At 47.6% G+C, this 23,945-nt stretch overlaps 1 long non-coding RNA gene across 2 annotated transcripts; it reads left to right on the top strand.

Annotated features, from left to right (window-relative positions):
* Nucleotides 1–29: 29 nt before the first annotated feature.
* On the top strand, nucleotides 30–19,949 carry LOC112646199 (uncharacterized). Of its 2 annotated transcripts, XR_007411120.1 has the most exons (5): nucleotides 30–147; nucleotides 691–804; nucleotides 3,662–3,758; nucleotides 11,494–11,665; nucleotides 19,080–19,949. It is a non-coding gene; the product is annotated as an uncharacterized LOC112646199 (long non-coding RNA). The 2 variants fall into 2 exon arrangements; XR_007411119.1 differs by lacking the exon at nucleotides 30–147 and having other exon boundaries at nucleotides 348–804.
* The last annotated feature ends 3,996 nt before the right edge of the window (nucleotides 19,950–23,945 follow it).

Below are 23,945 nucleotides of genomic sequence, written 5' to 3'. Positions count from 1 at the left end.
ATTCTCCTCCTCCTTTTGAGGAGGGGAGGGGCAGAAGGAGAATCAATCCTCGGCAGGCTCAACACCCAGCGCTTGAGATCATGCCCTGAGATGAAATCAAGAGTTGGACGCATAACCTGGGCACCCTGGTAATAGCCATTCTAACAGGTGTGAGGTGATGTCTTACTGTGGTTTGGGTTTTCATTTCCCTGATTGATTAGTAATGTTGAGCACCTTTTTATAGCATGTCCTGTTGGAAAAAATGTCTATTCAGGTCCTTTGCCATTTTTCATTGGATTATTTGTTGTGGAGTTTGAGAGAGAGAGAAGGAGCAGGAGGAGCAGCAGAGGGAGAGGGAGAAGCAGACTCCCACTGAGCAGGGAGTACGACAACGAGGACGAGGGGCTCCATCCCAGGACCATGGAATCATGACCTGGGCCACTCCACAATTATTGGAGTTTTTTGCTATTGAGTGTTAGGAGTTTCCTATATATTTTGGAGATGAACCCGTTACCAGGATTATGATTTGCAAATCTTTTCTCCCATTCCATAGGTTGCCTTTTTATTTTGTTGATGGGTTTCCTCGGTGGTGCAGAAGCTTTTTAGATGCATATCGCCCCACTCGCTTCAGTGCTTGCTTTTGTGGTGTTTGGTGTGTAAATGAACTCTTAGGACTGCTTTTGCCCTGAAGGCCTCTGCCAAACTCTGCAGGGAGCTGCTGTGAAACTGAGCCGCATTTCTGCTCACTGGCCTCGAAGCTGGAGAAGGACAGCAGTGTGAAGTCCGAGGGACACCCCCGCAACCCCCGCACCACACATGCTCAGGGTAAGGTGACACCAGACATATATCTATGTTCTTTTGGCACAAGGGGCAAGATTCCTGTGAGACAGTAAACCAAGCCCAGGCGTCCGGACGAATAGGAGACCCAATTTACACCTTGAGGGGGTACAAGACCGCTCAAGGGGGAATTTCACTGAAAGCGGTTCTGTTTTTGACGGTGCCCCAGGCATTTAGCAAAAGCAGATAGAAAACGTAGCAGAGATCCAGTTTTCATTTTAGCCACTTAATAGATGATTAAGTGCTATCTTCATTTGCATTTTCCTAATGGCTAAGGATGTTGAACATTTTATAACCTCTGGTGAAGCGTCTGTTCATATATTTTGTTCATTTTCTCACTGGATTATCTGGGGTGGGGGGGGTTTGTTTACTACTGAGTTCTTCGCATTTTCTAGATAAATCCTTCGTCAGATATGTGGTTTACAAATATTTCATCCCAATCTGTAACTAGTTTTTTCATCCTCTTAATGGGGTCTTTTGCAAAGCAAAAATTTTAATTTTGATAGAAATTAAATTTAGCGATTTTTCCCCCTTTACGGAGCCTGCTTTCCATGTCACATCTGAGAACTGTTTGTCCAGATCAGGGTTTCTCAAAACTCAATTTTCTCAATTTTGAGAATGCGAGCTAAAAGCGAACACGGCAGCTCTGTGTCACCCGTTTCTCACTTATCTATGTATCCATGGTGATGACCCTTTGGGCAGACTGTCAGAACTCCTGGAACATTTGCACAGCTGTGGGGGCGGCGGGTAGATGTTATTCTACATGCCTAGAGCAGTGGGTTGAGAAGAGCCAGGGTGTCAGTGTGTTTAAAACATAAAGAGGGGCGCCTGGCTGGCTCGGCCGTAAGACCATGAGGCTCTTGATCTCAGGGTTGTGAGTTCCAGCTCCATATGGGGGGGGGTAGCGATTACTTAAATTTAAAAGGGGGGTGAGCTTGGGTGGCTCAGAAGGTTAAGCAGATCCCATGGTCCTGGGATCATATCCCACATTGGGGCTCCCTGCTGGGGCGGGGGAGGGGAGTCTGTTTCTCCTCCTCCCTCTCCCCCTTCCCTCTGTGCAATGCTCTCTTGCACGCTCTCCTTCAAATAAATAAATGAATAATCTTTAAAAAAAAGAAAAGGTAAACATAAGGATTCATGATGGTTCCCTGGTGCCTGCTGGCTCGCATGGCAGGTATGCAACCAGCTCGGTTTGAGATCTTTAGACCCTAAGGCTCAAGCAGTATTTCCTGGCCCAGGACATCTCACATTGCTCCCACTGTTGGCACACAGGGAAGGTGTGTCTGTGTTATCCCCGTAGAGAGATAAGAAAGCATGCCTGCATTTGACCTCTCCAGCCTTTGCTTATATCTTTTTCCTGCTGTTCCTGCATTCTGTTGTTTGCTCTAATAAATCCGAACCTTGAGTATAACTTTACATGGGGTTCTGTGAGTCCTTCCAGTGCATCATCAAATCAGTTATATGACCATTGAGACAGGGGGCTGTATTTTTAAAACTAAGAGTTCAGTTTTTTAAATTGTTAAAAGACTTCTAAACTCATCTGTGTCACATTGAGGGAGTTTGGGTAGTTTGTAGCTTTCATGGAATTGGTCCATTTCATCCAAGTTGTCGCATTTATACCTGTAGAGTTATTTACAATGTTCCTTTCTTTTCCTTTTAAGGTCTTCTGAGTCTGTAGGAATGGCCAGTATTTTATTCCTTGCGGCTTCTTTTGTTTTCAAAGCATCTTAATGGAAATCATCTGATGTGATTTCTAACTACCGGCCGCTGTGTATGGCAGGCAGGGCAGGCATTGTTCTGTGGATTCAGCTAACAAAGAAACATTCCTGCTCACAAGTGCCTGTTTCGGGGCGACGTGGACAGAAAATTGCAGAGCTGATATCAGAGCCCAGGGCTCCTAACTCCAAGCTTCTCTGTTGGTAATAAGATTCCAACTATCACTCCCATGTAGTCCTGTTGCCTTTCATACCTACCTCTTGGCCCTTTCTTTTTTTTTTTTTTTTTTAATTTTTATTTATTCATGATAGGCACACAGTGAGAGAGAGAGAGGCAGAGACACAGGCAGAGGGAGAAGCAGGCTCCATGCACCGGGAGCCTGACGTGGGATTTGATCCCGGATCTCCAGGATTGCGCCCTGGGCCAAAGGCAGACGCCAAACCGCTGCGCCACCCAGGGATCCCCTCTTGGCCCTTTCTTAACTGGCTCTTGTACACTCTAACCTCCCCGTGTCATGCTTTTCCTTGAGTGAAGCCTTTTCTTTTTTTGGTTAAGATTTTATTTATTCATGAGAGACACAGAAAGAGGCAGAGACCCAGGCAGAGGGAGAAGCAGGCTCCCCGTGGGGAATCTGACACGAGACTCAATTCCAGGACCCCAGGATCACAACCTGAGCCAAAGGCAGATGCTCAACCACTTAGCCACCCAGGAGCCCCAAGTGAATGCTTTCTTAAGATTTTCCCCTTAGCGTACTCCCAGCCTTCTTACACCTGGCTTCTCTCCTCGCCCTAGGCCTTGACTTTGTCAGATTGTACTTGCTTTTCTTGGAGACCTCCAACATACCATGTCTAACCCAGTGGTTCTCTACAGGGAGCAATTTTGTCCCTCAGGGGACATTTGCCAAGGTCTAGAGATACTTTTGTCGCAATTGGTGAGGTGCTACTGGCATCTAGGGGGAAGGGGCCAGGGATGCTACTAACTATCCTACCAATGTCAAGATAGCCCCATCCAGAACAAAGAATTACCTGGTCCAAATGTCAGTAGTGCCAAGGTTGAGAAACCCCTGCTCTCATCATATGCCTGGGGAGGCCTCTTCTGACTCCTGACTGGCTTTTTCTATGTGTGCCAGGACACCAAGGTTGTCATGCTTTGAATTTGTGGTGGATGACGTGCCAATCCGTGGCTCTGTGGGCCATGAGAGCTGCTTCCTGCTACATAGCCACAAGGTAGGACTCTAAACCCCTTTATTAGTCTTCCACATTGAATCTATGGAGATGGAGTTATTTTACCAATGTCTCAGTGTTGGGTGCTAAGCCCCATAGCCCGATTAGGTTATGGCCTCATCCACATAGTGTGTTAGTCACACTAACAGTGGAATGTTGGGAGCGGCAGGTGTCATGGGGATGATGGTGGGACTTCTTTCCCTAAGCACTGGAAATTTACGGTTGCCCATCGTCAACTCTATGTTCTCAATGGTGGGTATTGTGCTTGTCTTTCACATGTGTTTGCTTTGGAATGACCTGGCTGGGTACAACCTGAATGAGGAGGTGACCGCTGGAGGTTCTGGTGATTGTTTTGACCGGGGTTGACAGTGGCTAGAAAATCATCCATATAGATGTCCTCTGCTTCCCTCCATACCATTCCCTCTATGGTTTGCTCTGTGCTGTGCTCAGCACAGGTGCCCAGTTTTTGAGCCCTGGCACTGGTGAGGTGATAAGAATTAATCAGGGATTTCTCTCAAGGGGTAGAACTAAGTAGATTGTTTAAAAAAGTTTTGCAGATCTTCTCTTCAAGGTGAGGGGCAGATCTAAGGGGTGGGGTGGCTTTAGTGAGGAGTATATATTTTATTGTAGGTTTTCTGGATAACAGAATCAGGGGAGATTGCTCTGCTACAGGCCCTGCGTCTGGGAGAAAGGGGACTGATTCTCCTAAAACATACTACAAGAGGGATATTTCCACTGCTACTCTACAGGCATTATTATCATGGCACTGCTGGGCATGTTCAGTGGCTATCATCCGGGGACCGATCATTAACCTAGTACTATCTTGTTGTATGCCCTGATCTGCTGAATCTTGGACACATGTTCAGCCACTTTTGTTGGCAGATCAGAGTTGAATGGTGGATATGGAATGTCATTCTCACCACTAGCCTCTTCTCTGGAGACTTCCTTTTCCCTGGTGGGCCAGCCTAGATTTAGGAATTTACAGCACATCATGGAACCTGGAATAGAGTCAGTGTGAGGCTTCTGGCCCGGATCCTCACATGCCTGCTCTTCCTTGTCCTAGATCTGCCAGTTCTTGGCCACCCAAAGATTTCTTCTTGATATTGGTAATTTGTGTCTTCATTGTCTTTTCTTTATTAGCCCTGCTAGAGGCTTACCCATTTCACTTATCTTTCACAGAACAGCTTTTTGTTTGCCCTTCTGTTGTTCTTAGGTCTTTCATTTATGATTTTGGCTTTTATTTCTTCCCTTCTGTTTTATTTGGACTTATTTTGCTTTTCCTTTTCTGGTTTCTCATGGTAGTACCATAACTTATTGATTTGAGCCCCTTCTGTGAACATTTAGTGCTATGAATTTTCCTCTCAGACTGTTTTGGCTGTGTCCCACAAATTTTGATATGCTGCATTTTCACCTAGTTAAATATGATCCATTCCTTTGAGACTTCCTTTTTGACGCATGGATTATTATGTGTGTGTCCACGTGTTTGGAGAATTTCCTGCTATCTTTCCATTACTGATTTCTAGTTTGATTCCACTGCAGTCAAAGTTCACACTTGATATGATTTCAATTCTTTTGAATTTGCTGAAGTTTGTTTTATGATCCAGGAAACAGTCTATCTTGGTGAATGTTCTCTGGGTTGTCTGAACATTTTTTATAATTCCATTTTCATTTTTACTTGTTTTGAGTGCTTCTCTTGACATTAAACTTTTCATTGCTGTGGCATCCATTTCAAAGACATGAATCTTGAATTAAGTGGATGTCTGAGTGGATGGATGGCATAGATGCCAGTTGTTTTCAACTAGTAAGGAACCAGTTTACCCCCACCAGTTCTCCTTATAGAGAGCCCCAAGTAACCTAGATTAACTGACCACTTGATCTCATTTCTTTCTTTCTGTGCCCTAATTCCTGATTTTATGCCATAAATTTGCTAATAGTGTACTGTGAAACTGTAGGTACCCCACCCTCAATAAAGGCAGAGCCCTAAGTCCTTTCTCTCTCTCTCCACCCAGGACCTCAAGTGCACCATGTACCCTCTGGGACTTGTAAAAAACTGTGTTCTTCAAAGTTCTCCAATGGTTTTGCTGAGGTGCATCCTGAAATCATAGTAAGAACCACAAGGGCTGGGGAAATATACGTGGCTCAATGACTAAGCATCTGCCTTTGGCTTAGGTCAGGGTCCCGGGGTCCTGAGATAGAGTCCTGCATCAGGCTCCCCACAGGGAGCCTGCTTCTCCCCCTATCTGTGTCTCTGCCTCTCTGTGTCTCTCATGAATAAATAAAATCTTTAAAAAAAATTCTTGATGTTCTCTCCACCCTCCAGAATCATCTTCTATTTGCATTAGACATTATGTCCAGGGTTTGAGCTGTAGGAAGAAGAAAAGAGAACTGCATCCATGTCATCTTATCTGTAACCACCATCAACCTCTTCTAATAGTTTGATGATTTTAGCTTATTTTTAAATAAAATTTTTATTTTAGAATAGTTTAGTTTTAAGAAAAGTTTGGAAGATATTAGAGTTCCCATATGCCCAGTTTCCTCCACTGACATGTCTTATGGTACTTTTGTTATTACTAATGAACCAATTTTAATATATTATTAAATAAAGTTACCATTGATCTAGATTTCCTTAGTTTTTACCTAATGTCCTTTTCAAAGTGTTCTAAGATCCCATCCAGGATTCAGCATTCCATTTAGCTGTCATTTCTTCTCAGGCTCCTTTCAGATGTGACAGCTTTTTTCTGACTTTCCTTATTTTTGATTACCTTGACGGTTTGGAGGAGTCAGATATTTTGCACAAGGTCCTCAATTGGGATTCTCTGATGTTTTCTCTTCATTAGACTGGAATTGTAAGTTTTGGGGACAAAGACCACAATAGTGGTAAAGGGCCATTGCCATCACATTTTATTGAGGGTATATACCATCAACAAGCCTGATCACTGTTGGTGTGGACCTTCATCGTCTGGCTGGGATGGGGATTATCAGGGTTCTCCTGTAAAAAGCAGTGACTTTTCACCCCCACCTCATGCTGTGCTCTTTGAAAGAAGTCACTATGTGCAGCTGATATAGTTTCTTTTCTTTTCTTTTTTTTATCTTACACTTACATCATATCATTTTTCACAAATTCTGACTTACTGGAGGAATTAATCTATCCTGGACCCATATTTTTCCAAACATTTCATTTTGCTCATTACACCAATATGAAGCATTTATGTGGCAAAGAAAAGATCAAAGGCATGATTTGAGAGACTATTTCTCTTAATACTTCCACACACTCAAAACTGATGTCCTAATGCAGCCTTTAAATACTATAATAGGGATCCCTGGGTGGCGCAGCGGTTTGGCGCCTGCCTTTGGCCCAGGGCGTGATCCTGGAGACCCAGGATCGAATCCCACATCGGGCTCCCGGTGCATGGAGCCTGCTTCTCCCTCTGCCTGTGTCTCTGCCTCTCTTTCTCTCTGTAACTATCATAAATAAATAAAAATTAAAAAAAAATTAAAAAAATAAATACTATAATAGCCATTTTTAGGAAAAATCTAAAGATCCTATGCAGCTGTAAGAGCAATGGAGTTCTTCTGAATCCTTCTGTTTGCTTCTGGGAAATTTATCAGAAGAAACAAATCACTTTCACTTTCTCTGGAAAGTTTATCTTAATTTTATTTACTTATTCATGAGAGACAGAGAGAGAAAAAGGGAGAGACACAGGCAGAGGGAGAAGCAGGCTCCGTGCAGAAGCCCGACGTGGGATTCAATCCCGGGTCTCCAGGATCACGTCCTGGACCGAAGGCAGATGCTAAACTGCTGAGCCACCCAGGGATCCCCTGGAAAGTTTATCTTAAAAAGAAACCTGGATCTTATACATCGTTTCCTCATGAATCTCCTAAATTCCCAAAAGGGAAACACATTTGTTAATGCAATATTTGTTCTTTTGACACAGATAGGGCTCTTTTTAGACCAGACAATGTTTTGTGCTTTGTGTAGCCTTCACAGCACACGGAGGCCTGTGATATTATCATCTTGAGTCCCCATAGGACTTGAAGCAAAAGGTTGCCCTTTTATATTACTAAAGACCATCCTCAGTTTTATGGTTTTGCTTTTATGACATATTTGTCAGAATTGGAACTTGTTTGATGCTACGTTTCTGGATATGAGTAATTATTTTTTTAAAGATTTATTTATTTGAGAGAGTGAGCAAGCGAGAGAGAACATGAGCAAGGGTGGGGGGTGGTGCAGAGGGAGAAGCTGACTACCCTCTGAGCAGGGAACCTGACTTGGGGCTCAATCCTGGGACTCCAGGATCATGACCTGAGCCAAAGGCAGGTGCTTAATAGACTAAGCCACCCAGGTGCCCCTGGATATGAATAATTCTTACGAGAAAATCTGTCTTGCTTACCAAATGGCTCCAAGAAAACATTGCAGAGGAATAGAGGAGGTTGCTTTGAATAAGAATATTGTTAGAATATTATCTGTATCCAGAAGGCTCTGTTCAGTTTCTGACATCACAGCAATCTCTGAGTGACTATCACCAACCCCCAGTTACCCACCTTAGCGTCATGTGAGTTTTAGAAAAGAGCAATTAGGTGGGAGCCTCATCAGACACAGAAACAACTTATAGAGAAAATTAGTTAAAATAATTAAGTATTGGAAAAGGTACAGACATGAAATAGAAATTCAAAGACCCACAATCCAATGGGAACTGAACCCATAATCGCAGAGGCATTTCACTAGCTGACAAGGTAGCTGTTTCTCAGATGGTGCTGAGAGAGGGTGGGAGGGTAGGGAAGAACCAGACCTTCACCACTCCCACTCCCCCACCCCGGCCTTATCTCAAGGTAAATTCCACTTGGATCCAAGATTTTAACATACAACAAGGAAACTACCAAATATACTGAACCAGCAAAAAAAGATTAATGTTTTAACAGCTCTATAGAGTGGGAAAAGTATAAATGTGCAACATTCAGAAGCCATAAAATAAAAATGTAGTAATTTGTTTGGCCTAAAAACCCCCACAAACTTGAGCCACAAACAACAAATTTGGAAGGATGGCTGCAACGCAGCTGACACACAAAGGGACAATACAATTCAATGAACAGAACTTTTGCAAAAGGTGAACAAAATTAAAATGTAAGAGGCAATGAACACAGGGAAAGATGCCTAACCTAAACGTGTATCACTTCTCATTGCCTAGATTAAACCAAGTAAGAGTTCCAGAGGTGAGAAGTTCAAGGCCACAGGCAAGGGACACCTTCCTTAGGCTCCCTGTGCCAGCTTTTGCATGTGGCTCTCCTCCACATGCTCCCAGGATGGCTGCTGCGCCTTCAGGCATCACCTCCAGGATGCCAGGATGCACGAGAAGAAGGGGGCCAAAGGGGGCCGGCAGGGAAAAGGCAAAAAGTTTCTGCTCTGGAAGTCCCCCACTTTAATGACTTCTCATGGAGGCCTAGTTTTGCTTACATCTCATTTGCTGGCTGCTCAGCAGTAGGAAGTTACTCACTTTTAACTTTGTCTCATAGAAAGCGCGTTAAGTCCTATGCACACTACTTAGGAATCTTCACAAAGTGAACACATCCATTTGACCAGCATCCAGATCAAAGAACAGAGGGGGAACAGCCGCCTTGCAAGTCCCTATGTGCTCCCTCGCAGTCACTGGAGAAGGTATTTTTAATGGGTACATTCTCAGTGTGACCAAAAGAGGGTACATTAAAGAAAACGAGAATATAAGTAACCAGCCATCTATCACACTCATCATATTCTAGATTGACCTAAAGACACTCAGACCCTTAAACCTTCTCCCCAAATCTTAAATTCTCCATCCAGGACATGTTCTGGTTCTTTGAGACAAAATGGCTGGGATTTACATTTGCTGGGATTTTATATGGTGAGACTGGGACACAGAGCAGGCTGGCCCAGAGCAGGAACTTTCTGCAGCAATAGACTCATAGGTGAAAGCAGTAAGGAGATCCTTATGGGAGGACGACTTGGTCTCCCACTGTGGAGAGATCTGTGACTAGGGAGACATCCCAGAGAACCATGAGGGACTCCATCCCGTGAATGGGATGAAGATGGGGGATAATTTGCACTTCTGTCTGTACCTTTGAGAAGTGAGAAATCCCCAAAATAAATGTGGCCAAATCTTAGAACTCAGGACTTATTATTACAGTGCTCATCCTGGAGAGAAACCCCATCATCAGTACAGGCACCTTTCACCAGGGCTTCCATCCTACTGAACACTGAAACATTCATCTTAGAGAGAAGCCTTATCTGTGGCAGAGAAGCCCCTGCCAGCACTCTAGCACCGCACGGCATCAACTCCTTCGCAAGCGACAGGAACTCTACAAATGCAATGAATGTGAGGGCTTTTGGGAAGGTAGAGCTCATTCAACGTCAGAGAATTCACACTGGAGAAAAACCGCATGCACGTAATGGATGCGAAACTGCTTTCAGGCAGTGCGCACAACTAATTAGACATCTGGGATTTCAGAACAGAGAGAGGCTCTGCAAGCATAATGGGTAAGAAGAACCTACAATCCAGGTTCCAGCCTCAGATAATGGCAGCTAATTTCCTTGCGACTTGAGCCAGTCTTAGGTAATGAATATGGAGAACTATCTAGGGGAAGCAGGGAGTAGATTGAATGTGACGTCATTCACCCTCAAGAGAAGCCTGTGAACATAATCAACATGGAAAATCATCTGGGGACAGTGTTGCTGTTGAAGAGGTCACGGGAAAGACACTCTCATGTTGTATAGACTATGAAAGGACATTTAATCTGTAATCAGGCCAATTCATACTGGAGGAAAAAAAAAACAAAAACAAACCCTTGATTACCAAGGGAGGAGGAAAAGCCTTCAGTTCTCCTTCTTGGATTCCAGAGAAACCTTCTTGGTATACTGGCCAACTGTGGGGGTAGGGGGAACTCAGGGTGTATTAAGCATCACGGTAAAGCATTAGTCACATAAAGTAGGCGGTTACCCCCTTTCTGCTTCTTCCACCCCAAAGTTCTCATTCTTTCGTTTGATTAGATAAGAAACTGGGTGTGTGCCTTTAACGACTTATCTTCCTAATAGTATTGTTCTTTGTAAGCTTAGCTTGTAATTCTACTAGGTGTTCAGTACACTTCTGCTGAATGAATGAAGGAACACAGTGGGCAAGCGTCGGGGTTAGCCTGGTTTTAGCTTTGGGGCAGGACTCCTAAGATATGCAGGGTGCACAGGGGCTGCACCGAGGGGAGAGGCTTAGCTGTGGAGTTTGCTGGTTACAAACTCCAGGGTCACTATATCACATCGTGTTTAGATCCCATTTATCTGATGAACTTCTATGGGACACATGCCTCTACTACTGATGATGTGGGGATGGGAAGTAGGTGGCTGAGACTTTTCTCAAATTCTAGATGCAATGAAATATTGGCAGGATGCATTAGGAGGATGCCAGTTTATCTGTGCCATGTGTGTGAAACTAGAAATCAAAAGAGAAGATCTAGAGTTTCCGAGTTCAACATCTCATTGCACAAGGGAAGGGAAGACTGCACACTTTGTGTAATGCTGAGGAAGCACCCCCATCCCCCTTGCTTGATCAAGGTTGGGGCAGAAGACAGCTTAATCTATGCCTTTTCCACCTCCCAAGCCAACTAGGATTATCCCCAGACTCGCATTCGAAGTCCATAAGACACCCTTGTCTCCCACTATCTTTCCTCTCCAATTGAGGGAGAAGAGATTCAGATCTTGTGCATTTCTGGCTCCTAGCTTTGCTGAGAAGACAGGAAGAAATGGTGGAGAAAAAGGGAGAGGTGGAGAAGAGACAAAGAATGAAGAACATGAAGAACATGGGAGTGTCCCCACACAGGGAATGGCCTCGATTTGGTCCCTGTTAGGAATCTAATAAGGATCTAAAATGTCACGAAGCCTGACTAGAGAGGTAAGTAGAAGGCCCAGTTTTCCACCAGTTTAGTTCCAGTTGCCATAAACTCCTTCCAGCCAGTACTCAGCAATTCTAAAATCTTGCTGTGGACCTTGGCCTCCTGTAGAAGTGTTGCCCACCCACCTGCCAGCTGTCCATTCCAGCTTGCTGCTCCTTCCATGTGCTTTCCATGGCTTTCTGGCCCATGCTTAGGCTCTTCCCTTCTGCCCCTATGGCACTTGTGTGTCCCAAAATTCATCACTGAGCCCCATTTTAGAAGGCTCATGCTCACATACCTAGAACGTTCCTGAGGCTACCTCTTCTTGTGTGCAACAGGCTCTGGGAGTTGGGACTAAGTGTTGAACTTGCTCTGTAGGCTGTTAGAAATCTTGACTTGTATTTCCTACCACGCAAGTAAGATTCCACTGTCTAAATTTGGGGTGATTTCCCATTTGGATCTAAACCAAGAGCCATGGGGCTCTAAGAAAATGATGACCAAAAGGTTCAGAGGAGGGCTACACTGGCTAAGAACATCTTCGGCTTCAAATAGCAGAAATCTGCTTAGAAAATAAGACATTTAATTAAGGTATCAATAAAACTGGAAGTAGCTGGTTCCAGGATAGGTATAGTGGCTCAACGATGTCATCTAGGACCCAGGCTCTTTTTGTCCGTCTGCTTGGCCAACCTTGGTATGTTGGCTTCTTCCCTTGGTCTTGTTGCCTCATGGTCCCAATATGGCTGCTACTGCTCTAAAGTATCACATCCTCAAACATCCATGTTCAAAGCAGAAAGAAGAAGGGCCAGGCCATCCTTCCTTTAATCAAAAAGCAAAATTCTTCCCAGAAGGTCCTCCAACCCATTTCCTTCTAGTTTTTATTGGCAGAATGAACTCGCATGGCCACCTCTAAGCCAAATGACGGCCAGGGAAATAAGGAAGGAGCTGGCCACAGTGACTCACAGGGGCCAGGTGGGCCCTGGAGCTATGGGACCTGAGGGCACCTCTGGGATAGGCTCTACCCTTGGCCTTCCATGGGGCCCAGTTCTGCTCGGCCGTCCTTTTTCCCTTCGCCCACAACAGGCTCATGGTTCCCTCCACTCTGAGTTCTTTCCATGTCATGGCTTTCCTTCTCTAAGTTCCTTCTTTAGTCTCATTCTGGCCAGCACCTCGGTCCATGCAGGCCCTAGGTGCCCTAACACTATCCTGTCACACATGCACTGTGACGATATGGTCTGAGTTTTTGGTTCACATTTCCCCAAAGGGGAATCCGACTGGTCTGACCGGCTTTCCTTCTATTTTTGAGCCAGTCAAGTGACTTCAGAAGCCACTGGCCAGCCTATAGTGGATCCTGGTCCAGTGACCCGTGGTGGGGAGGGACCAAGGGGCAGGGTCACGTGACACAACACAGCCCCCTGGTAGCAGAGGCCAAAGGTGGCAGCTCACCACAGAAGGGGCTCGGGGCAGGACAGGTACTGTGGCATGAGGAAGAGCGTGGGCAGGGGCTTTGTAGAGCCCAGAGCAACAATGTAAGGAGATGAAGTTACTTCATGAACAGAGAGGCCGTAAGGGAGAACATGGAGGCACCAGACACACAAGTGAAAAAGCCATTTTGGACATTTCCACCCCATTTCAGTGGATGCCATGTGAAGAAGAGGGGAGGGATCCAGTTGGCAGACAGAACCAAGGCCCCTGTGCCATGGCCACAGTCCCTTAGCTGAATCCAGCCATTGGGGCCTCTCAGGTTGAGCCCCAGATGCGGCGGAGCAGAAAGAAATCGTCCCCACCTTGCTCTGTCAGATTACCTGACTCACAGAATTGAGAGCAGACATCACAGCTTCTTGCATCTGCCATGACTCAAGACCTCAAGACCCTCCCCAAATTCCCGCAGCAGACACTCCAGTGAGTGCTGGGAGACAGGGTGATGTCTCTCATGATCATGGCTGCCCTGGGGATCGGGACCTTCAGCGCCTACTTGACTTGGTCTCTTAGAAACCATAGCATGGCTCCAACAGGCTGCAGAAGGGATTGTGGAAGGAGAACCATTTCAATGTGGCCATACAACCGAGACACAGAGTGGACTGGGGATTCCGGCGATGCTAGGAAAAATCCTGCAAGGGGAGAAGTAGCATCTTAAAGCCCGAGTGATGGGCAAATCTGGATTAGCAACCCTGCTCCTCCACTTATTCGTTGTATGCCCTTGGGCCAGTTATTTAACCTCTCTAAGTCTTATTTTCTTAAAATGAACATGAGGATAGGAAGATCCTACTTCCCGGGGCTGTGGTGGGGGAGACAAAGGGGTGCTGCATGTGAAGCCCTTGGCCACACAGGCACCAAATGCAGGGTGGTAGGCTGTTCTGGTCAGAGCCTCACACATGTGCTGAGTGGGCTCAGAGGCCCAGTGAGGCCCGGCTGCTCAGCGAGCATCAAAGGGCATGTCATGGCTGTTCTGGATGGGGAGCTCTACTGGTGTCCTCCACGAGGGACTAGTGGGGACAGGGGGTACACCTTTACATATCACAAAGCCCTTTACAGCTTCCCTTCTACACCGAGTTTCTTAAGCAATTTTCTAGAAGCCTTTGGAGTCGCTTCTTACGAAGAGCCTTCACCAGTTCCCTGGGAGAGCCAAGCTTAGAGCCACCTGCCCCTCTAGCACCCTGCTCCCCCGACACCTTCACTTGATTATCTCGATCTCCTCTCCCTGTTTGCATTAATTCCCATTCAGTCAGGTCTCCGGATGGTCATTAGGGGAGTCATCTGAGAGAGCATTCTGGAGACCCGCTGTAAATGACACTCCAGCTACAAACTTCCAAGCCCAGAGCACAGACACCTGGTGGTCAGCTGTGCTTCTGCCCAAAGACAATTGCGTGAGCTCCTGGTAAGCAGACAAACAGGCCACTGGCAAGGGTCCTGCCCTTCTTTCTCTCCTTAACCCTCGATGACCTAATCACATCTCCACCACTGGAAAGCAGCCCCCAGCTCCTAGGAGATGTGCTTCTACGGGCAGCACCAGCCCTCGGGACCGGCTCCTACTATCTGGCCAAGAACATTTTTAACTTGCTTTAAAAGAAAGCAGCAGAGAGCTTTCCAAGGCTATATAAAACCCTGGGTGCCCCCTCTTCGCGGTGAGGGGGAGGGGGAGAAGACAGGGATTCTGCAGCTTACAAAACACAAGAGGGCGTCGTGTGCATTTGGACTGGACTTGGCCACATACCAAGGGGAGGATGCACTCACTGGGGAGTGTAGGGCTCAGGGGGACACTTGAGGACAGTCACTAACATCTGTTCTCCCAATCCCGCCATGAACTCCCTGGCTGCTGGTAACTACAGAGGCACCCCCCTACTGCACGCCAGGTGTATACTTCATTGCTCTTTGCCAGACACTAAGCCAGTCACTGTGAACACAGAGATGCTTCAGACACAGGCCTTGCCCTCAAAGAGTTGTTAAGTTCATGCCGAGGGGAGTCCCTACGCCAGCCAGACTTAATCAGGACACTGCACGGACAGCTGTGCAATACCACCAGCTGCTTGCCTGCCACTCCCAGGATTAGCCCCATGCTCACTGCTGCTGCTGCTGCTGGGGCTGCAGCTGGCAGCAGGGAGAATCTGGGTGGCCAGGCTGGCATTGGCGGGGGTTGGGGGTGGGGACAAGGGGTGGCAACAAGGACGAGATCACCTTCTTCCTGTGTGACCTGGAAGGGCATGGCAACCATCCCCGAGAAGGCAGGCCACATCTTCAGTCACGGGCACATCTCCGCCCACAGCCTTGCTGAACCACAAGTCTGGCGGCTGCTTCCACTGCAGTGGCCACAGCCACAGCCCCATCTCCGACCCGAATCCTGTGGTGCTCAGAGGGGTCATGGAGAATACCGAGGACAGGATGTGAGTCTTCCTCAAAGAGCTGCCTTTAAGTCTGTTTGAGAAGAAGGCACAGAAATGTCATGAAAGCCTAGAGTGTCGCGTGAGCACTAAGGGGTTTCGTGGGCTGTGAACTCTCATAGAAGCACCGAGTGGGGGACACCTGGGTGGCTCAGGATTGAGCGTCTGCCTTTGGCTCAGGGCATGATCCTGGGGTCCTGGGATTGAGTCCCACATCGCACTCCCTACAGGGAGCCTGCTTCTCCCTCTGTCTGCTTCTCTGCCTCTCTCTCTGTGTCTCTCATGAAGAAATAAAATCTTAAAAAAAAAAAAAAAAAAAAAAAAAAGGTGAAGCACAGAGTGGAGAGTCCACCCTCAGGCCTACAAAGTCCCAGGAAAGCTTTAGGGAAGAGGTAGGCTTCAGGCCAGGCTGGGGGGCGGGGGGGGGGCAAATTCGGAGCAGGGATGGGGGGCCTGCATTCCAGAGGGGGCCTGTGACATTGGCAATGACCACGGGCGCTGGGAAATAGCTCACTCCTCACAGCCTTGTAAAAGTAATACCTTCTTCTCCTCTGTGCCATCACAGGAGGAGACAGCCAGGGGCTGGGAGGTCAGGTGTATTTTAAAACTGTTAAAGCAGTCACACAGCTTTGCTGCTTGGAATTGGGGACTTGTGATACTCCTTGTTTCATATGAGGTCATCACACTGTGAGGCCAGGACCAAGAACAGCCCATAAGTGCCCAGCCTTCCAGCCCCCAGGAGAACCATGGGGGCCACCCCAGGAGGACGGCTGCTCCATGGACGCTGGGATCAAGACTTTCTGCTGACTCTAAGGCCAAACCTCACTCCACTGGCACGGTACATGTGGCCACAAGTGTGGACAGAATTCTGGCAAGATATCAAAGAGTTCATACAGAGGAAATCTTTGAATATTATGAATGAGGAAAAGTTTCCCTTCATTTCCTGCTGCATCCTAGAGAGATTCCCTGTGAATGGCACAGACATTGGAAAATCTTTAGGAGGAGACAAGCAGCATTCAGAGATGAGAAGGTCATGGGGAGGGGTGCGGGCCGCATAAAGAACACAAGCCACGTCAGCCGGACCACGTGGATGAAGGTGACATCCTCAGTGAGGCACCAGACCTCGCCCAACAGCAGATAAGCCATTCAATTCAGGAGCTCAACCTTGTAAACAGAATGAATTGAGGGCGGTGATCATTTGAGAAGAAATCAGCCCTCATTCATCTTCCCAAGATCCTGATGGGGGAGAGGGCTGAGGCTCCGATGAATGAGGGAGCTCATGGGGGGGTGTGTGTGTGTGCCACGTGGGCCTGAGTACACGGGATAGAAGATGGTCCTACCGCAGAAAAACGAACAGATTCTAGGGAAGGATTTTGCCAAACTTGAACAGACTGGCTGTGAGGAAAGCAGATGCCCTGTAGGACCTTCTGCTCAGGTGACAGCCAAGTTAGTGTGGTTCCTGGGGTCCCTGGGTCCATAGTGACTGAGCAGAAGAACAGAATGGGAACATCATCCCTCCTCCTTCTTTGTCAGTCTTCAGTAAAGTCTGGGGTCACCCTTCTTGTTCCTGCCTTGGCCTCCTGAGGGTGAGCTGGCACCCGTGCCTTCACATAGGCCCTGCCTGTCTCCTGTCTGAAAGGCCGGTGACTGCCATGACATGTTCCACGCTGGTGAACACGGCCCAGGGGAGGCTGCTCTGACTGGCTCAGTCATTTGTTCAACTGTTCCACAAGTGCCCTTTCAGCATCTCTTCAGCTCTGTCCCTGGCACTGTTATGTGGTGGGGGCAAAGGACAGGGGAGGAGGAGGTACAGGCAACAAGTGGCCCGGGGGACCATGGGGAGAAGAGAAGGGAACCAGGAAAATGGCAGCGCCTCTGAGATGGCAGGGGAGCGAGTCTGTGTCCCACAGTCTGGGGAGGAGGCTCTTTCAGGGGAGAGCACTGGGGAACGAGAGAAGAAGTCTGATCTCCTGACCTGCTGCCATGTGTCAGGCAAGCGTATCATTCCTGGAGGGACCCCACAAGCCTGGTGCCCGTTAGTGCCACCTTGTAAATCAAGAGCATAAGGCATGGGCACAGCTAGTCAGTGGCAGAGCCAGAGCCTGAGGCTTGGTCATCTCACTCCTCGTGCAGTGGCCTTCCCACCACCACAGGGAGGCAATTGGCCCTTCAGCAGTGCTCATGCTCAGGCTGTTTCCAGAGAAGCAAGGGAAAAATGGAAGGCATCTGGTGATCTGGGGGAGCAGGGGATAGAAGGAAGATGAAAGGCGGATGGAAGGAAGGATGGAAGGGGGGGATGGAAGGGGATGGGAGGGAGGATGGAAGGGAATGGGAGGGGAAAGGGGATGGGAGGGAGATGGAAGGAGGATGGAGGGGGATGGAAGGAGGGATGGAAGGAAGAGTAGAGGGAAGGAAGGAAGGCAGGAAGGAAGGAAGGGAGGGAGGGAGGGAGATGGAAGGGGGAATGGAAGGAGGGAAGTAGACTGGCTTCTACACTCTACCTCAGGCAATGCGGAAGGGCTCAGACTCTCCCTCCTTCATCGGCTCAACTCAACAAGTCTATATTGAGCCCTGCAGAGCACCAGGCACTGTACTTCACTGCTGGGGATGTGAGTAAGACTGATATGGTCTGTGCTCTCATGGAACTTCCATTCTAGAAGGAGGCAGACAGTATCAGGCTATGTGATTTGAAAGGGGAAGTACTGGGCCCTGTGAAAGCACAGAGGAGAATCTCATAACCCAGATTCACAGGGTTGAGAGTGACTTTCGGGAAGAAGTAACCTGTTGGCTAAGACTCGAAAGAGGAAGGCTCTGCCTGTTGCACAGAGAACGTGCAGGAAGGTCTGCTGGTGATGGAGCAGAGGGAGAGGGGCCGCCTGACAGCCTAGCGTCTGCGAGGGAACAGCGCAGATGGGGAGGCACAGAGCCCAGAATGCACCCTGAGAACAATGGAAAGCCGTGAGGAGAGTTAAGTCTGGGGATGACCCAAGCAGGTTTGTGGCTTATCCCTTCCCTAGGAAGCCCAAGGCTGCCACAGTGAGGAGAGGAGAGATCTGTCCAAGGGCTCCTCAGTTCAGGCAGGCATGGTCTTTTTTCCCCTTGTGCACCAAGAAGGTTTCCAAGAGAGGGAGTGAGCAGAAGGAGCAATGAAGCAAGGGCTCATTTCGGGCCTTGGATGGAGCTGCCAATCCCGGACTAGAGCAGAAAACAGGCAGCTTGGGTACAGGTGTGTGTGAGCAAACACCCCCCTCTTGTGGCCGAGAACGGTATTGCCACTGTGTTCACTGCTTCCCGCCCTGAGAGCCAGGGTGGCTGCGGACCCCAGGAGGGACCCCAGGAGGGTCCCCACTAGGCTTGCTGCTGCTGCTTTTAGAGAAATCTGAATAACGGAGAAAATGTGCATACATGCTTAGAAACAGATATGAGAAAGACAATGTTACCAGTGATTCTGAACAGATGACTAATTTTTTTCATTTTGTTTAGGTGTATTTTAAAACTGTTAACGACATGAATTACTTTTGTTGCTAAAAGAATAAATGCATTGTTTTTGTCTTTAAAGGCAGATGCGACACAAAAGTGGCCAAAGAGGGGACTCAAAGTGGAGGCTGAGCAGCTCAGCTGATAGTGGTGTGGCTGGGTGATGAGCCAGCTCCCTGTGGCTTTGCACTCCGGGGGAGCACAACTCCAACCAGCTGCAAGGCCACACCAGGGCCCTTGTCTCGGATGAGGCCTCCTGAAGGAGCCCTCCCTGCTGTGTCTCTAGCTATGTCCCTCCTGCCCCTCTGCCTGTCTCACCAGACTGCTGCCCCTCTGACCTGGTCTTGCAGGTGGGCCTGACCGCCAGGTTCTTGGTGATCAGGAGGGTCCTCTCCTGGCAGGCTGATGCTGAATGAGAGTTGGGTCTGCCCAGAAGCTGTGACCACATACGCTACATGTATGGGGTCTCTGCTGTACAACTTTTCTAACTTGGAACAAGACACTCACCTGGCCTGGAGTTTTGGTCACTTCCATCATATCACTGTCGTGGCTGCTTCTTCCCTCTCCAGCTTGAGAACTCTTCTCTTGGGCAGGGAAGCTGCTTGGCCTCCCGTCTGGAGGTTCCCTAACGCTGGTCTAAGGTTCTGGAACATTCTGAGGTATATCCCAGCTCTGGTACCTGTGAAGCGTCACCCGTGGATCTTCTTTCAGCAAGTTCCTGATCTGAACAAGGTTGAACGCCCTGTCCTTACACCTTCACCATCTGGAATCCCTATGTTGAAAATTCAAATGTTACCTGTTTGCTCTGCAAAGAAAAGCCATGGAAATAAAATGCACACTCACTGCTGGGGATAGATTGAATAAACTATGACATACAATACAGCAGGGAAAGGTGAAGTATAGAAAAGTAATTAATGATCATACCTTTTCTAAAAAAAAAAAAAAAAAATAAGCCAAGGTTATGAGGGTGGTCTGGGTGTTGCAGTTGGTTAGGGAGCTGACCCTTGATTTTGGCTCAGGGTATGATCTCAGTGTCCTGGGATTGAGCCTGACTGGGGCTCCAGGCTCTCTGGGGAGTCTGCTGGAGATTTTTCTCCCTCTCTGTCTGCCCTTCCCCCTGCACATATGCTCTCTTTCTCGCTTTCTCTAAAATAAACAAGTCTTTAACAAAAAAAGCACATTATGAAATATTATGTGTATGGTAAGATTATGAAGTATGTTCTATTTGTTATTAAATTCAATTTGTAGTTTTTCAAATGTTCCATCATGAGCATATGGTACTTTTATAAGGAGAACACCCCCAAGTTATTTTACAAACCTGGATAGAAGATGAAAAAAACAGGAGCTTTAAAATATTTTTAAAAAATACCCTAATATTCAAGCGGTGGGGATGGAGGCAGGGCAAGAAGGAAATTCTGAGAAGTTTGGATAGACCTTGGGCTCTCCCGGCCATGCAGCTATATGTGCAGGAGGCGGGCAGCTGAGGAAGCTGCCCCAAAGGGCCAAGGCTAGTGACCCCTAAGAAGGGGTGTCCTGGGGTCGAAGCTTGAGGTAACTGTAGAAAGGGTTACCTGCAGGGGGAGCAGAGCTGGATTTGAGGGTGTGGCCCTGTGTTGGTCAAAGGACTCCTGATACATCATCATAATTAAAAAAAATAACTTGCACATGTAGGCACTTTATGGTTTACAAAGCACTTTCTCCTCCTTGAAGCTTATAGAGGAGGAAACAGAGGCACAGCACAGCCAGTATGCAGCAGAACCAGGACCTGAATCCAGCTGTTTCCAGCTCTCGCTGTACTGAGCTACGCTGCCCAGCTGCCCTTTAAGAGCTCAGGCACTGAGAGAGTATAAAAGTAAGGAGGATATTACACTTTACAATTGGAACCTAAACACTGACCCATTAGGACAGATGCTGGTCTCATCTGGAGATCCAGAAGCCTCCTGTAGGGCCAGGCGATGGCAATTGGATGCTGGACTCTAGGAAGCACCTGAGAGTCAGAAGGGAGTCGCTGGGGTGGCCCAGGAGGCTGGCAGGGCACTCTGGGACACGGAACAGCAGCTGCTCACCAACCAGTCCAGAAGTATTTCACTACTTTAACCACTCATCCACCCATCCATTCTGGTGGCACCAGATAAACGTCATGCCAGCCTATGGCCTCCCCGATTGTGTCCCACAGATCCCGGTGGTGACAGATAACTCTAGAAGTTGTCCTATGTGTCAGTTATTTCAGCAGGGGAGCTCTGCAGTCAAACCACATTTCCACAGAAAGGGATGTGGTGGTCACCTAATGTAAGTGACCATGGACATGTCTGAATCTGTGAAGTCCATTATTGGCCGCTTGGGCTCCTGCCAAGATCAGGGGCACTGTGGATCTAAAGCAGCAGCCCCCTAGCGGTGTCGTTTGGCTTTGCAATGAGCACTTACAGTCTGAGTACAAAAAATTGTACTGACTTCTGAGAATTTATAGCAGACGAACAATGAGGTTAACAACCTCTTCTCTGAAGTAAGAGACAGGAGCGTGCCCAGGCCACCCCCCGCCCCCCGCCGCTGCCTGCTTCTCCCTTGGGCTGGGATGGATGCTTTGTTGGGTCTGTTCTCTTGATTCCCAACTGAGAAGGCTCCCCTCCATATACCCAAGGTGGCTGGATCTCCCGGGTTCCCTTCAAATGCTCAGTACAGGCTACACGAAGGAAAGAAGAAAGGTGCTATTATTGTCAACAAAGGTCTTCATGAGCCACACCATGGAGTGTGCTTTAGCTAAAAAGCTAGCACACCAGAATTCAAAACAGCCTAGTACACTCAGCTGTGGCTGGGACACCAGTGGATGATGGAAATTCCCTGCTGTGCTCCAACTGGAGTTCAGTACCTCTTTGAAATTAAGGTCTCCTGCTAGTCAGATGATCACACTCCACTCCCAGCACAGGTCTGTAGGCTGTCATATCAGCCCTGCTTTCAACACAGGACCAACCACCCAAGAAAAAGATCGAAGACCCTGGTCTCCTCCCCAGAGGACGCTGCCTCTTACCACTGGTGTGGAAAGGGGTGGAGTTCTCAAGATCCATGTGTGAACTGGGGCCCACTGTGGCTAAAGCTGGTGATGTGTGGGGATTCTTGTGCTGGGGGTGGGGCTGCTATCTTCCTCCAGAGAACTTCCTGTCATGGAGATGGTTAAGAAAATAGAGGGCAGCCCCGATGGCCCAGCGGTTTGGCGCCACCTTCAGCCGGGGTATGATCCTGGAGACCCAGGATTGAGTCCCACATCGGGCTCCCTGCAAGGGCGCCTGCTCCCTCTGCCTGTGTCTCTGCCTCTCTCTCTGTGTGTCTGTCAAAATAGGGAGCTCTAAAGGAAATAAAGGTAATTACTTGCTTTTTTTTTTTTTCTAAGAAAATGTCTTGTTAGACCTTTTCTTCCATTGTATTTCTTTTAAAATGATTCTTTTTTGGTCACAAAGCATTATTTGTTCATTGCAAAAAATAATTAAATGTTACATACTTAAAACATTCAAAGAGAATGTTCTTTGTAATCTTTTCTCCCAGAGATAATGTAAATTTTTAAAATTTAATTTTATTAAAAAGTTCCCCAGCTGAACCGAGGTAGAGTTGGGAACTGAAACGTAACTGTGTATATGTAAGGTGTACAACTTGGTGATTTTAAATTAAATTTTGATTCAAGTTTCAATAAAATAGTTATCTTAAAAACTAAGTAATTGGAAAGCCTGGGTGGCTCAGCGGTTTAGCACCATCTTCAGCCGAGGGCGTGATCCGGGAGTCCTGGGATCGAGTCCCACGTCGGGCTCCCTGCATGGAGCCTGCTTCTCCCTCTGCCTGTGTCTCTGCCTCTCTCTCTCTCTCTCAATCTCTTTCTCTCTGTCTCTGTGTCTCTCATGAGTAAGTAAATAAAATCTTTAAAAAATAAAATAAAAACTAAATAACTGATTTACGTTAAATATAACTAGGACCTACTAATAGGACCATATTTCTGGAACTTTCCCCTAAATGTCCTAGTTTCTCATAGTCTGTCTAGTTGCCCCCAAAGCCATCAGAACAGTCCAGAAGTTAGAAGTTCCAGTTTTTCTGAATCCAACCCACCTCTCCCCACTGCTTCAAGCTGAGTTGGGTGGTTCTAGCTCAGGGCCTCTTACGAGGGTGAGCCTAAGGCATCTACTGAGACGGAGAATTTTTTCAGACTTTGGATTTGTCATCCCCAGACATAGCAAGTCCGCTAAGAACAGTCTTTCCTAGTCTTTCTGCAAGACAGTATCCAGAAAGGATATGGGGAAGCCCTTACTTCAAAGTTTCAAGAACACAGTGGATAAGGAACTCCAGGAGCCAGAAGTTTGGTCAGAAAGGTGAAACCTGCACATGATGTGTTGTGACAGAAAAATATGTATTATAGTTTCTGCAGAGAATGATTTAGATTTGAGTGGGTTAAATCAGGACTTAACTAAATGAAGCACCTCCCCATAGGAATGAGAATCATAATGTCAGGGAAGAAAAAATAAAAACTCTAGGAAATTATCCAAAATCTAATGGGATCCCCAAAGGCACCAGGGAAGAGCAAAGAGGAACATGGGCACAGTGTTGGACCAAAACAGATGTGGCCTCTGTTCTCCTTGGATAACCTACCCCTCCCTATCTTCACACGTTAGTCCCCTTTTCTACTCATGGGCCTGGTTCATTTTCTTACTCCCACTGTCCAGCATGACTCCCACCATAGCTCAGGGGTGCACTTGCAGCCTGTCTTACTGCCTCTGGGCAGAATGGCCAGGAGCTACTCCAGCTCCAGTAACTCCAGGATGGGCAACTCGCAGGCTGTCGCTGTGCCCTCTGCCACTGGCAGCAGAGCTCCCAGGGGCATCTCAGAACCTTGAAGGGTGGTCCCGAGCCTCCTGGTCCTAGAACTCCCTGAAGTGCAGACCAGCCTGCTCTCGGTTGGGAGGCTGATTAC

Source organism: Canis lupus, chromosome 6 (genome assembly GCF_003254725.2).
Source record: "Canis lupus dingo isolate Sandy chromosome 6, ASM325472v2, whole genome shotgun sequence".
Taxonomy (NCBI): Eukaryota; Metazoa; Chordata; class Mammalia; order Carnivora; family Canidae; genus Canis; species Canis lupus.
The sequence above is the reverse complement of the archived record's forward strand: the minus strand, read 5'-3'. Positions and strand labels throughout refer to the sequence as shown.